The 15,849-nt window shown below is 41.1% G+C and overlaps 1 pseudogene across 1 annotated transcript in view; it reads left to right on the top strand.

Annotated features, from left to right (window-relative positions):
• LOC127489587 (centromere protein N-like) overlaps positions 1–3,405 on the top strand; it is a 32,558-nt pseudogene extending 29,153 nt beyond the window's left edge. The window contains exons 2-3 of the transcript XR_016229616.1: positions 2,399–2,790; positions 2,868–3,405. The product of XR_016229616.1 is annotated as a centromere protein N-like (transcript). The remainder of the gene's footprint in view (positions 1–2,398; positions 2,791–2,867) is intronic.
• The last annotated feature ends 12,444 nt before the right edge of the window (positions 3,406–15,849 follow it).

Below are 15,849 nucleotides of genomic sequence, written 5' to 3'. Positions count from 1 at the left end.
TTCAGTACTTCGCAAAAGAGAAATTTACAATATTTTCTTTTTGTGTTAGGTTTATTTCATCTAGACTAGTATCTTCATAGTTATCAATGCTGCAGTGTGTGCAGAATTCCAATCCTTTTGAAGACTGAATATTACATCACTGTATTTCATTGTAGACCACATTTTGTTGTCCATTCATCCACCCATGGATGAGCTATTTTGGATTATTTTGGATTATTTTGGTTTGGATTATTTTCTTCTGTTGGCTGTTATGATAATGCTGTTATGAGCATTGGTGTACAAATATCTTTTGAAATCTCATCCAATTATTATGGGTGCTTACTCAGAAGCACAGTTGCTGGCTTGAGTGATGATTCTATGTTTATTTTCATTGAGGAATCACCATACTGTTTTCTACAGTGACTATGGCATAAGTTGACTTTTTATTCTATCGAATACCTTTTTGAATAATTAAATCAAGTAAACTGACCCGATCTCTTTGTAATCGTCCAAAGGTGGTTTCTTCCATTTTACACTTATATTACTATATTTTTTAAAGCTAGAATTTGATTTTATATTGCTATATACTATGTTGATACCATTATGCCTTGGTACTTTATGTCTGTATATTTTCCATTGAGTTCTTTGGATGGAAAATATAAAATGTTGCTCTTACAATTTCCCTTACAGTACAAATGCATAAACACAGTGCTTCCACATTTCCTACCTAGATATATTACCAATTACAATTAACTCTAAATTTAGTGTTATTAATGGTAACTATACCAACATTATCCACAGCTAATCAGGGCCATGTTATAGGATTTTATTTCCTATGTAGCATGACTTTCGCCATCTCATCCAATTCTCCCCTCACCAGAATTCATTGAAATAATTGTAAATCTTCTGGCAACTTAAACAAACACATCAAAATATCCATTAATTTTATTATCTACATTTTACCCGATCCTTCCCTCACACTTCACAGATAACCCATGTCCTCCTGAGCAAAAAGGTTCATCCATTTCTACCGAGCTGTGCGCCTGCCCTCCCGGGGTCTCCTTTCACCCTGTTTCTAGGAAGCCTCTTCTCTCTCTTTCTCCTTTATTGGAATTTCCATATCTTAGATTCTATGTCTTCTTCATTCTTGATTTACTTTTCTGTTTTAGTGCAGGACAATCTCCAGTAATTGCTAAGAAAGAGTACATGAGAAATAGATTTTTGACAATTTAAATATATTTTTAAATCACATTTTAAAAAATAGATTTATTTATGTGTTTGAAATGCAGAATGACAGAGAGGCAGAGGCAGAGAGAGAAAGAGAGGTCTTATATCTGCTGGCTCACACCCCAGGTGGCCGCAGTGGCCACAGCTGGGTCAATCCGGAGCCAGGAGCCAGGAGCTTCTTCCGGGTCTCTCACATGGGTGTAAGGGCCCAAGGACTTGGGCCATACTTCTACTTCTACTTCTACTTCTACTTCTACTTCTACTTCTACTTCTACTTCTACTTCTACTTCTACTTTCCCATGTCATAGCAGAGAGCTGGATCGGAAGTGGAGCAGCCAGGACTCGAACCGGCACCCACATGGGATGCTGGCACTGCAGGTGGCGGCTTTACCTGCTACCTTTACAGTGCCGGGGCCAAAATTTGCAAGTTTTTTAACTAGGCATAATTTCTCTCAATCTTTTGAAGATATTTCTTCACTGTCTTCTAGCATCTAAATACTACTGTTGAGAAATATAGTATCATTCAGATTCTAAGGTGTCTGTGTGCGCTCATGTATGCATCGTGGACCTTTCAATTCTCAGGTATATTGTCTGATTTTTTTTCTTTGATAATTCCCCTTCTAAAATTCTCTCTTCTTTCTGTCTGGAATTCATAGTATTTTAATGCAAATGTTGTGATTGAAAATTCATTTTCTTTCTGTCTTCTATTTTGTGTGTCTGAGCAATAGCGATAGCTTCTTTTCCAGTATTGTTTCAAAGTTTTCATTTATACTTTTATAGGTTTACTTTTCAAGAGTTTTTCTTTTCTTTAAAAAGTATTGATTTATTTATCTGAACGGCAGAGTGACAGAGAATGAGAAAGACAGAGAGAGAAAGAAAGTGAGAGAGAGAGAGAGAGAGAGAGAGAGAGAGAGATATTTCATTACCTCATTCACTCCCCAAATGGTTGCACAGCTGGGGCTAAGCCAAGCCAAAGCCAGGAGCCTGGAACTCTATCCGTGTCTGTCATGTGTGTACTTGGGCCATCATCTACTGCTTTCCCAGGCACACTAGCTGGGAGTTGGATCTGTAACAGAGAGGCCAAGACTCAGCCCGCACTCCAATATGGAACACCAGCGTCATAAGCAATGGTATAATGTGCTGTGTCTCAACACTGCCCCAAGATTCTTTTATTTTAATCTGTTTTTTACAGCAAATGCTGGACCTCACGTGGGAACAGCCACAGAGCAGTGAGATGGCTAGAGATGTGGGCCCTGTCACAGGGATGGATGAAGCTATTGCTGAGTTTATCAGGAGGACCATCTTGAAAATCCGCATGTCTGAAATGACAGTCTGAAAAGCAGGGGATTTTTTCATCCAAAAATCAACTATAGACATTAAACTTCCTGCACAGAAAGGAATCTCAGCTCACAGCTTGGTTCTGCTGTGTGTGAGAAGCGTGCGGGTCTCAGGGATGTGGCCCTTTTAGACATCGTTTGTACTCATGTTCATAGGCGCTAGAAAATCTGGAAGGTTTACCAGATGAGTGAAGGACTTGGTGATGCCCTTGACCTTTTTGATTTAGAACAGGTGAAAAGTTCATTTAATCACTATGTTCCTAAAGTTGTAGTTATGAAATGCACGAAGTTTGTATACCTTAAATTAAAGGTTTCTGGGTTAAAAAAGAAATTCTTCAGAGAGCATTAAAAAATGTGACGGTCACCTTCAGAGTCACGGATAAGAGCACAGTTTGGATTCAAATCGCCTTTGGAACGCAAACCAGTAGAGACTGCATACCCATGTACTGCTTCCAGATGCCCTATGCCTTCACTCCTTCCATGCTGAAGAGCAATATTTCCCATCTGCGTTAGGCACTGACAACTGCTGGCAAGTACTATCTGTTGTAGAAATGGACCCAAGAGGCACACAGCAGGACTCTCTCCGCTAGTGGCTTCAAGCAGTATAACCAGAACTTTGAAATCCACAACACTACAACACCTCTACAGGAAAGGTGCGGATCATTCTTGAGAATGCAGTAGAAAAAGACAAAGTCCTTGGGGCCGGCACTGTGGCATAGCTGGTAAAGCTGCCATCTGCAGTGTCGGCATCCCATATGGGTGCCGGTTCGAGTCCCTGCTGCTCTATTTCCCATTCAGCTTTCTTCTGTGGCCTGGGAAAGCAGTAGAAGAAGACAAAGTCCAGAGAATAACTCAGAGACTTTTAGAGACTATCCTCAACCACAGCTAGAATTTGCACAACATTAAGCTTGAAACGAAGAGGGGAGAGCCTCTGAGGTTCCTACAGTGTTCCGCAGCCCACATCTTTCTGAAGCATCGAAATCCTTAGCACCAGTGGGACGTGGCGAGGCACCGCTTTCTCCTTTGCTCACTTGCATACCCAACAGGGGAATGAATTATTTTAAAATGAGAGATAAATCAGATACACGTGGTTTTTGTAGCATAGCGCTTTCTTGACTGCAAATATTTCCTATGCATTTGCTAATGGCCAGTTGGACAGCTTCTTTTTATAAATTGTATAGCTTTTTCTATATTATAAATTAATTCTTAGTATTGAAAATTCAGAAACCTTCATATGATTGTTGGGACTGACTCTTTCCTCTTCCCCCATACTCTGCTAGGGATAGCCATTGTGGGCATTGAGATTCTATGGGATGTGTATAGAAACTATGCCTGATTCAGAACTTCTGGGAGAATCAGTTACAGAAAAGCATTGTTTTGTTGTAGATATGGTTTTCATAATCTGTTTTATCAGGTGTGACATTCAAACTCAACACTATTATAGATATTCGTGAACAAAGAGATTTAAAATTTGAAAAAAAAAAAACACTTGCTGGTTTTGTTTCACAAATGCATTTTCTTCTCAAATTCCATGCAGTATACTACCTGCTTGTATTTGTCACTGCTGCTACCACTGCAGCGAAGAGAACTAATAGTAATATTTTATTCCGTCTCCTACAGCACTCCCATGGCTGCATGGAAACTTCCGGCTCTGGCTACCTCCTATTTCAGTTACTACTTGTCCTCTGCTTCTAACATGTTTATCTTTGGCCTCCTCTTCAACCGTTGAATGTCATTCTAGGGGATTTCAGGGAGAAGTAGAGACAGGAACATGTTTCAATCTACCGCTTTTAACTTGAACACCAAAACCAAGGCTCTTTGTCATGTCACTCCTGAAATTCATAAAGCTTTCTGCTCAACTTGTGTTTATGACATTTGCCAGTATACGTCTATGCATAAATCAGTTCCATTGCACTTGGTGGGGGGTGAGTGGGCAGGGAGGGCCTGTGGATCTGAACTTTCTTTTCATTCTTTAGCTCCAAATAAATGCTATTACATTTTCCTAGTGTTCTTTCATTTCTGTTTGTTCAACTTCTATAGTTTTCATTCAGTGGATGTTTAACTTCGTGGTTAGATATTGCATTTTGGTTACATTTCACTCACTTTTAAAAATTATTTTCCTAACTATGAAATATTTCCCTGTATTTATCTTTTATATCACTACATTATTATTTAATTATGTCCATCTTCCTATGGATGGATATCTGCATTTCTCATTGAACTTTTGTACTTACATTAAATTATATTCCCACTGCGAAGAGATTGTAGAATATAATAAACATACATACAACATATATAGCCTGTTTTTTCATTACTCTAATGCAGTGTCTGATGTGGCTAACTTATGAAGAGTGAAGGTTTATTTAGCTCACAGTTTTGGAGATTCAAGTTCAAAATCAGGTATTTCCATTGGTTTGGCCTCAGATGAGAGTGGAAGATTCCTTGTGTGAAAGGGTCCTGTGGTGAGCCGGGATGCAGAGAATGAGAGGCTGGGAACAACTCGGGCTTTTACAAGCAGCCTTCTTGTAAGAATTGCCTTCTAAGGGCATGTTGCACCCACCTCCTAAACCCCATAGTTGGATTAATCTTCCATGCATCACCATTGTCTTATGACTTTGGGGTTCAAGTGTCTCAACGAGTTTGGGAGCCAAATAATTTTCAAACTATTGCATGAAGTTTCTTCAAAAACCCCACAAACTATACATGAATTTCAAATTTTCTACGCACCAAAATAAACTTATCTTTATATCCATTTTTCCACGAATGCTATGAGGTACCTCAGACATTATATCTGCAAATACATTCTTGAGTAAATAATCCGTAACATACTCTACAGTTAATATTCTGATAATAATTATAATTAATATAAGTTCTCATGTATTGTAAATTTATTTTACAAAGTAGAATTTTGCAAACTAGTCTTTCTAACCTTTTTACTTAGAAATGTAACATAGCCATTCATTCCCATAAATAACACCTTGCCATTTTACCTGAAATTTTAATAACTGCATATTATATCCTCACATAGATGCACATAATTTATTTTTCACTTCCAATTAGTAGGTACTAAGGTTGCCTTCCTTGTTGTCTTTATCACCAACATACAATGATGAATATGCTCATGAACAGTATTGCAAATACTGTCTCTAAATTCTTTTGCCATATATTGTCACATTGTCCCCCAGAAAGTTTAGAACAATTTATATTCTTGCCCACAGTGCTTTTCTTCTTATGTGCATTTATTTTATTTATTTGAAAGGCAGAGAAAGAGAGAGAGAGAGAGAGGGAGAGGGAGAGAGAGAGAGATCTTTCATCCACTGGTTCAATTCCCAAATGGTACAATGGCCAGAGCTGGACCAGGCCAAAGCCAAGAGCCTGAAACTCCATCCATGTCTCCTATGTGGGCGGCAGAGGCCCAAGCACTGGGCCATCATCTACTGCCTCCCAGGATGCATTAGTAGGAAGCTTGGTTGGAAATAGAGCAGCCAGGACTCAAGCACCCTGATGTGGTATGCCAGTGTCCTGAGTGGTGGCTTAACCTGCTGAGCCGTAACACCCATCCCTATGAATATTTCCCTCTGTTGTCTACACTCCTCCAGCAACCCAAGTGTTAATGATATATTGTATGCCCTTCCTTTGTGCCTATGTGCATATTTTGTTTGCATAAGAATGTTTGTTCTTAAGTAAAACGATACACATGGTTATACAACTGGTTTTATTTCTAGTTATGAAAACTTTCAAGCATACAGATTATTAAAATAAGTGTCATGGGAACATAATGTGAAAATGTTAACATTCTGGGGTGGGAGTGTGGGCTAGCAGTTAATATGCCTACAACCCATACTGGGGTGCCTGAAGGTAGTGATATGGCTCCTGACTGCTGCTTCCAAGCCTGGGTGGCAGCCGTTAATAGCTCAAGTGTTTGTGTACCAGCCACTCATGTGGTAGATTTGGACTGAGTTCCCTGATGGAAGCTTCATTCAGGCTGAGCGCTAGGCATTGTGGGCACTTGGAGGGTGAATCAACAGATGGAAGATTTCTGTCTGTCTCTCTACCTGTCTTTGTGTGTATCTGTCTCTCTGTCTCCCCACCTTTCAAATATATGAATAATTTTGAAAGACAAAGGGACAGAGAAAGTGATCAAAGAGTGGCTGGCTTGGACCCAAGTACTTTGTGCCATCACCTGTTGCCTCCAAAAGCGTACATTAGTGGCCGGCACTGTGGCATAGCAGGTAAAGCCACTGCCTGCAGTACCAGCATCCCATAGGGGCGCCGGTTCGAGTCCTGGCTGCTCCACTTCCCATCCAGCTCTCTGCTATGGCCTGGGAAAGCAGTGGAAGATGGCCCAAGTCCTTGGGCCCCTGCACCCACATGGGAGACCCGAAAAAGCTCCTGGCTCCTGGCTCCTGGCTTTGGATTGGCACAGCTCTGGTTGCTGCGGCCAGCTGGGAAGTGAACCAGCTGATGGAAGACTTCTCTCTCTCTCTCGCCTCTTCTCCTCTCTCTGTGTAACCCTGACCTTCAAATAAATAAATAAATCTTTTTGAAAAAAAGCATTAGCAGGAAGTTGGAATCAGAAGTGAAACAGAGACTTGAATCCAGGCATTCTGATACGGAGTGTGGTGTCCCTAGTGTCATCCTAGCTACCACACAAAATGTTCACCCTAATAATTTATTGTTAAAGTTAACGTTCTGTCAATTTCTTTTACATGTTTTAAAGAAACATTATTAGAGTTGTAGTTGGTATCTGACCTTGTCCTTTTACCTAACTGCTGTTACAAATGTGGTATTAAGCATTTTTGCTTGGGTTCATGCTTTGTTACACATGGAGGCCTAAAAAAGTTCATAGAAAATGGAATTGAAAGGTAAGTTTATTTTAGTGCAAAGAAATTTTGAAATCCATGCATAACTGTTTGATAGTATGCCTGGTCAGTAAGCATTCTGAAGAATGCATGTATGTGTTAAGTCATAATTTAAACATATACCCACTCTCACAAATATATCTCCAGTATGCACAGATTTATAAAAAATGTGACAGGTTTTATGGTTAAGATACATTATCTGAGGCCGGTGCCGCGGCTCACTAGGCTAATCCTCTGCCTTGCAGCGCCGGCACACCAGGTTCTAAATCCCGGTCGGGGCACTGGATTCTGTCCCGGTTGCTGCTCTTCCAGTCCAGCTCTCTGCTGTGGCCAGGGAGTACAGTGGAGGATGGCCCAAGTCCTTGGGCCCTGCACCCCATGGGAGACCAGAAGTACCTGGCTCCTGCCATCGGATCAGCGCAGTGCGCCGGCTGCAGCGCGCCAGCCACGGCGGCCATTGGAGGGTGAACCAACAGCAAAAAGGAAGACCTTTCTCTCTGTCTCTCTCACTGTCCACTCTGCCTGTCAAAAAAAAAAAAAAAAAAAAAACATTATCTGCTAAATCTTATTTTTACTCAATTTTCTATTTTTAGGAACTATTAGTACACATATATTCACTCTAACCACTTATTTATTTATTTATTTATTTTTTGACAGGCAGAGTGGACAGTGAGAGAGAGAGACAGAGAGAAAGGTCTTCCTTTGCCGTTGGTTCACCCTCCAATGGCCGCCGCGGCCGGCGCTGCAGCCAGCGCACAGCGCTGATCCGAAGGCAGGAGCCAGGTGCTTCTCCTGGTCTCCCATGGGGTGCAGGGCCCAAGGACTTGGGCCATCCTCCACTGTACTCCCGGGCCACAGCAGAGAGCTGGCCTGGAAGAGGGGCAACCGGGACAGAATCCGGCACTCCGACCGGGACTAGAACCCGGTGTGCCGGCGCCGCAAGGCGGAGGATTAGCCTAGTGAGCCGCAGCACCGGCCCGCACTCTAACCACTTATAAAGACTCTAAGATATTTGTTATTTGGATAAGAATGTACAAAAATTTGTTCATTCACCTATTGCCAGATTTCACAATTATCAACAAAGCAGCATTGAGCATCCTTGCACATGCCTCTTTGTACTCACACGCAAGTATTTTATAATGTCACTGAAGTAAAACTGTTGGGCAAAGGGGTGGCATCTATTATTGTACTAGATAAGGCTCAATTAACCTCCTAGCCACTTCCTCCTCTCCTAACTAACAGAGCTTTGATTTCTCCTCATTTTGTAAGTTTTGTTATTGTCATAGTTTTGTTTTTCCCATTTGCTGCACATAAAATAATGCTGATTATGTTTATTTTCCATGTTTAATTACAAAGAAGTTGAATGACTATTCATGTTTATTAAAACACCTTGCTTTCATCACTTAACTTTAGAAAAATAACAATTAAGCACATGTTTATTTAAATAGCTACTATTTGATTTATCTAATAAAATTTAGAATGATTCATATATCTATTCCCAAAGATGCCTTCCCTGCCTCCTTGTCAGAACTGGATATTAAATCTCTTTTTAATGGTTGTCAGTCTGATGGAGGAAATAAAGTAGAATTTCATAGGTTTGTTTAGTATGCATTCCTCTGCCTATTACTGAGGCTGAACATATTTCCATATATTTATTGGCCATTTCAGTTCTATCTTTTGTGAACTGCCTAATAATGTTCTTTTTCTGCTTTCCACTGGGTTGTTTGCCTTTCTCTGATAAAATTATAGGGATTCTTTTTATTATTAACTCTTGGCCACTTGATGTGCTGAAAATTGTTCATGTTATTTTCTGTTTACTCTGAAAATATATCTTTCTCTATTCCAAAATATGATGGACATTAAAGGTGTTTATATCCATATTTATGACAGCTGGGTCTCCTATGTTGCATAGAAAGATGTTGCCATCTCCCTATGGGGAAGGGGGAGGGACTTAGCTCTCACAGGCCCCTCTGTCTTTATTCATTCCCTGTGCTTAGGGTTCATATGTAGGAGATACATCAGCACAGCAGATAGGACCCAGGATATGGGGATCCTAGAATTGATAATATGATTCAAGAACTCTGACCGAAAGTTTTAGCTCACATACAAGGCTACTCAAAAAAAATTGTGCAAAAATAGAATTAAAATATAAATTTATTTTGGTGTGAAAATTTTTGAAATCCATGCATATGTAGGGTTTTCAAAAATTCACAGAAAATGCATATGTTGAACAAACCATGCTTGGACTTCCAAAGCTTTTTCTGCACCAAAATAAATTTATCTTTAAATTTCATTCTCCACAAGTGGAAATCCTTCCAAAATCCTCATAAATCAACACTGTACTATTTGACTCCAAGGCCGACATCACATATTTTCTCTGAAATTCTTCTGTAGAGGTTTATATTAATGAGCACACAAAAATATAACACTTTTGGCTTTGACCTTGTCCATACTATCTGTATCTGTATTTGTACAATTAACTACATAATCACAGACACATATGTAACAAACTTCTTTATGTGTTTTCACACTTAACAATCTAGTTTCTTTCCTATTTTTTTAAAAGATCAATTTCTTGAATGCATAAAAAAGTCTTGGAAGAGTTTTTATGAGAATTGTGTCATGCTTCATGCCTTAGAGCGTATTGGTCCATTTAGTTGACCACGGAAAATTAATTTCTTATGAAGTAATAAAAATTCTGATGCTAAATATATTATATATTTTAGGTCATTTATTCAGTGCTCAGTTTTAAAAAAGATATTTACTATAATAGTGGAATAGACCAGCAGACCCAAACATTCACCAGTTAAAACAATTCCAAATTATTCAGATAAGACCTGGGAGAAACCTAAAACGACTTATTGCAAGGGAACCCACAAAGAAGCTCTAATATATTTTTCAGGAAACAGAAAAGGGCACAAGACCCTCAAAATTAGGGCCCAGAAAATTTATCAAGCTTCCCCTTCGGAAAATACTATCCAAAATGTTGGTTTGCAAATGAGGAAAGCACTGGGTGTTTATCACATTGACTTCTAAGGAGTAAGTTTTATCACACTAACACGATCTCTTCTATGAGAATGATAGCCTAGCAGAGTTTGGCTCAAAGGCAGAGACTGTTTTTAAAATGACTTTAAAAGCATCAAATCCAGAGTGGTGCTGAGTCTTAGGAGATAAACATGGTTTCTGCAGGCTAAGCCAGCCTGCGTGCAGGAAGAGTAGAAGTCGGCAGGGGGGGATGAGGTTGAACACCATGAGGTTGCTTAGTGCCTAAAATCCCCACCATGGAAGGCACCCGCGTGGGCTGAGGCTCAGCAGATAAATAATGTCGCTTATTCAAGTAAATATGCATTATTGGACAATTTCAACACAGGGATATATTAAGTCCCCGGAGAAGAATGGAAACCACAGCAGGAAGCACTTTGAAGAGAGCAGGGAGAGAGAAAATCCAGAGGCAAAAGAGGCAGCAGAAAAGACAGGATCCAGACAGTGCTTTGAAGTTTCTGTTTCTGGACAGAAATGGCTACCATACAGACCCAAGGTGGTGCAGGTTAGCCTTGACCCCGAGAGTGGGCATCGGACAGCAACAGGAATCTCGGTCGAGTGTCTGTGTTTAGACTGCAGGCATGAGAAGCAGTTAGCCTGGGCTTCCAACCCAGCATGCCCCCCATTCCCTTGTTTATAACGCTCTCCTCTGATCTTAAATGGATGCATTAATATTTTCTTCTTGAGATCACTTTAAAAAATAAATTAGACAGGGGCCAGTATTCCGGCACTGTGGGTTAAGCCACTCCCTGTAACACCAGTATGGCATATGAGCGCCAGTTTAAGTCCCAGCTGCTCTACTTCCTATTTCACTCTCTGCTAATGTGCCTCTGAATGCAGAGGAAAACTGCCCAAGTACATGGGCTCCTGCCACTGCGTGGGAAGTCAGAGTGAAATTCCAGCCTCCTAGCTTCATCCAACCTGGTCCATCTCTGTCCATTGCGACCATTTGGGGAGTGAATCAGCAGATGGAAGATCTCTTTCTGTCTGTCCCTCTATTCCCTCACCTATAACTCTGATTTTCAAATAAATATAATAAATCTTTTTGAAGAAAAACAAATACATGAATAAAAGATGCTTAGCATGGCATATATTATGTTATAAGCACTAAATTTACCACAAAGGATAATTCACAATCCTGTCTGTGACTGGTCCCCATCCACCTCTTCATGAGCTTCTGCCAGTTGCTGTTGATTATAGTAACAACCTCTTTGCTGACTATGAGAACTGTTCTCCATGCTTGAGGTTTCAGGTGAGTTCTACAGGCTGGGCTGGCTTGAACTTGGCTCCAGAGAAGGAGATACGTCATATGCAAGTGACATAATGTCTGGACGGACCAAGGGATCAGGAGTGGACCGCTGCAAAAGACAGATGTCAATGTGAATGCCATTTAAGGGAAAGTGAGCTAAAAGAAGAGAAGACTTACATTCCTAATGTCTAGATGCATGGTGCTAGATGCTTTTCTAACATCTAGGTGCTTGGCGCTGCACTAGGTGTTTTACATGCGTTGTTGCATTTGATACTCATCACAACTCTGCAACACGGGTACTGTCATCTTCATTTCGCTGATCAGGAAACCAAGGCGTTGCCGTTGTAGAGTTTGTATGAGGCAGATTCAGAATAATAACTCTAAAAATTTACATCTATGAAAAAGAGGAAATACAGGGAGTTTTCAAAAAAAAAAGCATTCAGAGATGCCAGTCAATATCCCTGAGATTTTTGTTATGGGGGCAAATCTGAGTCATTTGAGTTTACAAGGAAAGTAACATGGAGTTGTGGACAGGTGCCCAAATTGCTAGTTTGAGCACAGCAGGGAAGTGAGTTCCACACTGCAATGAATGGGCTCTGCACTCTCCTAGAACGTTGCCGATGTCGCTCAAGCCCCTGGTGATTCTGATACACGCACCTTCTAGAGGGGAGTGCTTAGTACTGAAACCCTACTGAGCACTGGGGGCATGAGCAAGCCGTTACCAATGACAACAGCAAGCTGCATGTCTCATGAGGGAAGGAGAAGCTGAGCTTTCTTAACCCAGGATATAGGATAAGTCACCTGCATCAAACCTTTTTCTTGAGCCATAGCAAGAGAAACCATCAGGAGGGAACCAAGATTTCAAATAATGTATGGAAAATGTATACTATGAGAAATCTGTGCGTGGATTTCAAAACTTTCTCTCCACCAAAATAAACTTTAATTCCTCTTTTCCACAAAATTTTGAAGTACCTTCATATTAAGGCTTTTTTCTTTGAAACTTACTCTTACAGTTATTGAAGAACTGTCCTAAGAAAGTCATTAGCACTCTTAGTCCTAAGGAAATGACACTAAAAGAAGAAAATTGGACTTTCCAGCTGCTGAGTGGCTTGATAGCTTTTCCCATCTATAAGGAGACTGACACCTGAGAAATGAGATGATGCTGTGAGAAACACCTGTGGGAGTTTGGCAATGGTAAGGAACGTTGCTTGCAGGGATCTGGTATGCACCTGCTACCACTGGAAATTCATCCTTTCAGGGACACTTCTGAGAAACTCAATCACAAACACATTCAAATTGAGGAATTTATGTATTTATTTTATTATAATTTATAAAACACTTCCTCGTGAGGGAAGGAGAAGTTGATCATTCTTAACCCAGGACATAGGATATATCACCTGTAAGCTGGTGAGGAGTTGGGCCTGCTGGGGAGAGAGGATAGATATTGCCCTGACTTCAAGCAGCTTATAGTTCAAAGAGGGTAGGAAAAAAAAGAAAGGATATAAAGTATCATCAATCTTATAAGGGAAACAGGTGCTACAAGAACAAATAGCAACATAAAGTTAAGAAAAATTAAAAACAAAGAAGAAAGACAAAAGGGTAAAGCCACTGCCTGAGATGGGCACGGGTTCGAGTCCTGGCTGCTCCACTTCTGATCCAGTTAGTTGCCTGCTAATGTGCTGGAAATGCATTGGAAGATGGTTCAAGTCCAGGGGTCCCTGCACCCATGTGGGAGATCTGGAAGAAGAAGCTCTTGGCTCCTGGCTTCCAAATAGCCCAGGTCCAGTCATTGCAGCCATTTGGGAGTGCACCAGCAGATGGAAGACTCTTTCTTTCTCTCTCTCTCTCTCTCTCCCTCCCTCCCTCCCTATAACTCTGCCTTTCAAAAAACTAGAGAAGAAAGAAAGAAAGAAATTTTTAAAAAGCATATTGGGGCTCAGATTCCAAAACGTTGCATGTTAACTTGTAAATTTCTGTATGGAAGAGGTATTAATCTCAAAGTTTAGTTTTATTGTGCTGTGGGCTTTGAAGCTCTATTGTCTCTAACTCCACAAACTTGCTTCAAAATGCCTGGCCTAATGGACTTCCAACAACCGATTCCTCACAACGCTTCTTTTAAAATTATTTTACTAACCTATCTGTTTCCTCACTAATACAGACATGGAATAAAATCTCTGACACATGGTCAGCCTATGTTGGTATGAGATTATGTTTTAACTTTGAAAATTAATTATTTGACAGCAGTAGGCATTAGAGTATGAGTCCGTTAGTCAGATTGGGATTGGCTGTGCTTCGATGTGGTTTGACCCCTAGTGATACATGGGCTGGAAGCTTGGTCCCCAGTGTAGCAGTGCTGAGGTGGTGGAAACTTTAAGAGGTAGAGCTTCGTAAAGTAATTACACCTGTAATTAGCAACGTCTGTAAGTAAATAACCTCTGCAAAGTAATTACATCCTGGGGCATCATTTGAGAAGAGATTAATGCAGTTCTCACAGGATCCCAGTTAGTTCTTCTGGAAGTGGGTTGGTACAGTGAGGCCGCTCCATCCATTGGCCCGTTCTGCACTCTGCTGTTTCCTTTGCACTTCTCTGCCTTGTTGTGAGACAGCTAAGGGGACCCTCACCAGAGGCTGAACAGATGTGACTGCCTGATCATGGGCTTTTAATTTTAATAGTGAGCTACCCAAACCTCTTTTCTTTCAAGTACCTGGCCTCTTCTGTTACTCTGACAGCAAATGGACTAATAGAGGCCTCTAGAACAAATGCCATAGGGTAGGTGGCTTGAAAAGACAACTGTTTCTCACAGTAGTGGAGACAGGAAGTGCAAGACCAGGGTGCCAGCAGATCTGGTTCCTGGTGGGGGCGCTGTACCTGGCGTTCATACGCTGCCTTCTCACTGTTCCTAGTGTGTCAGAGAGAGAAAGCAGACTGATCCTCATCAGAGCAATAACCCTTCATGGGGCCCCATCCTCGTGGACTGATCTAAACCTAATTATTCTCACAAGACCCCAATTCCAAATATCATCCTATAGAGCATGGATGGAAAAAAATTAGTCCCATAGGTGGTACAAAACCTATTTGGCCTGGCCCTGCCAAAGCAACCACAATTGGGACTTGAAATTCAATAAATATATAGAAGACCAATTTTTAAATTGATTATTGTGTATGGCGCATGAATGATTGGATAAATATCCAAATGGCCCTTGACAGAAAACATGTTCTCCAGCCTTGCAGGGGACTAGGACTTCAACATATGAAATTGCAGGGGCACAAACATTCCTTCCTGAACAACTGGGGTGGGAGTTAGCAGGCCAGAGTCACAGAATCTCACTGGGGCAGATGCAGGGATTGAAGGAAATCCGGTAAGGGGACGGCACAACACAACCCAAAGGGCTTTGGAGTCAGATCCAGAACTCACCTCCTGCTTTCGGTTCTTTCTGGCTGCAGGTATAACTGTGGCTACGTGCCTCAATTTTCTCTTTAGGGAAATGGAGCTGACAAGAATGACAGTATCAGAGAACTTTGTGATGATTATAAAATAACATATATGAGGGGCCGGCACTGTGGCGCAGTGGGTTAAAGCCCTGGCCTGAAGCGTGGGCATCCCATATGGGTGCTGGTTCTAGTCCCGGTTGCTCCTCTTCCAATCCAGCTCTCTGCTGTGTCCTGGGAAAGCAGCGGAAGATGGCCCAAGTGCTTGGGCCCCTGCACCCGCATGGGAGACTGGAGGAGGCTCCTGGCTCCTGGCTTCGGATCGGTGCAGCTCCAGCCATTGCGGCCATCTGGGGAGTGAACCAGAAGATGGAAGACCTCTCTCTGTGTCTCTACCTCTCTCTGTAACTCTGTCTTTCAAATAAATAAAATAAATCTTTAAAATAAAATATCATTTGAAATACCTCACATTTTTGTGAATTAATCGAAACTTCCAGCAATTAATTGGCACTACTGTGTGAATTTCCAAAGAAACCTAGATGGAAACTCAGCTCCACACTCTCAGTGCCTGATTTCTCATCCCTGACATTACAGATGGTAAGAATTGGTTGTCTCTCCTGTACAAATTTATGAAGCCTTCCACAAAAACATAGAACCCAGAAGCTCTTAATAGGAAGTCAAGTAGCTAGAGAACCTGAATTTCTATCAAGTCTCAAATGTTAA

Source organism: Oryctolagus cuniculus, chromosome 2 (genome assembly GCF_051225735.1).
Source record: "Oryctolagus cuniculus isolate XC-2025 breed Fujian yellow rabbit chromosome 2, ASM5122573v1, whole genome shotgun sequence".
Classification (NCBI taxonomy): Eukaryota; Metazoa; Chordata; class Mammalia; order Lagomorpha; family Leporidae; genus Oryctolagus; species Oryctolagus cuniculus.
The sequence above is the reverse complement of the archived record's forward strand: the minus strand, read 5'-3'. Positions and strand labels throughout refer to the sequence as shown.